Source organism: Lucilia cuprina, chromosome 2, assembly GCF_022045245.1.
Source record: "Lucilia cuprina isolate Lc7/37 chromosome 2, ASM2204524v1, whole genome shotgun sequence".
Lineage (NCBI taxonomy): Eukaryota > Metazoa > Arthropoda > Insecta > Diptera > Calliphoridae > Lucilia > Lucilia cuprina.
Window position 1 is genome coordinate 60,781,263 of NC_060950.1, and position 731 is coordinate 60,781,993.

The window sequence follows — 731 nt, forward strand, 5'->3', positions numbered from 1 at the left end:
GAGTAAAAATTTTGTAAAAATAGTTGTCTATTTATTAAGTTTTTTGTCTTTCCTAAATAATTTTAAAATATGTTGTTACAACCTATAGCATTTCATGTGACTAGAAGTCTTGCAAAACGTGGTATAGTTATATACACCAAAAATGCGAATGAATTTTATACATTTATTATTTTGAGATTTTTATATATCTTTAAAAAAATAATTTATATTTATTAATATCTACAATACATTTACATAAGTAATATTCCAAACTTATACCTTCCATCCCATACAAATAAACAATATTCTTGAATTTTTACCGATTACATTTATGAGTTTTGCAACTAAAATATAATTGTTGTCGCTGCACAGCTTGTAGTTGGAGTGTTTGTGCTTCCGTTACCAAACGACGCCAAGCCTTCAGCTGAATGCTTCACTAAAGCATTCATAATTTTAACTCATTTTAACAATTGCCACAAATGCTACATTATGCTTCATGTTCTAGTCGTTCAGTGTTGTACACGAAAAGCATTATGATGTGTTTTATTGTATGAGTTTACTACACATACAGACAGAGATGTGGAGTAAATAAAGGTTGCCAACAAGGGTTTTTTGTAAACTAACTATGTAACTAACTAAGTAAATAACTAACTAACTAACTAACTAACTAACTAACTAACTAACTAACTAACTAACTAACTAACTAACTAACTAACTAACTAACTACCTAACTAACTTACTAACTAACTAAC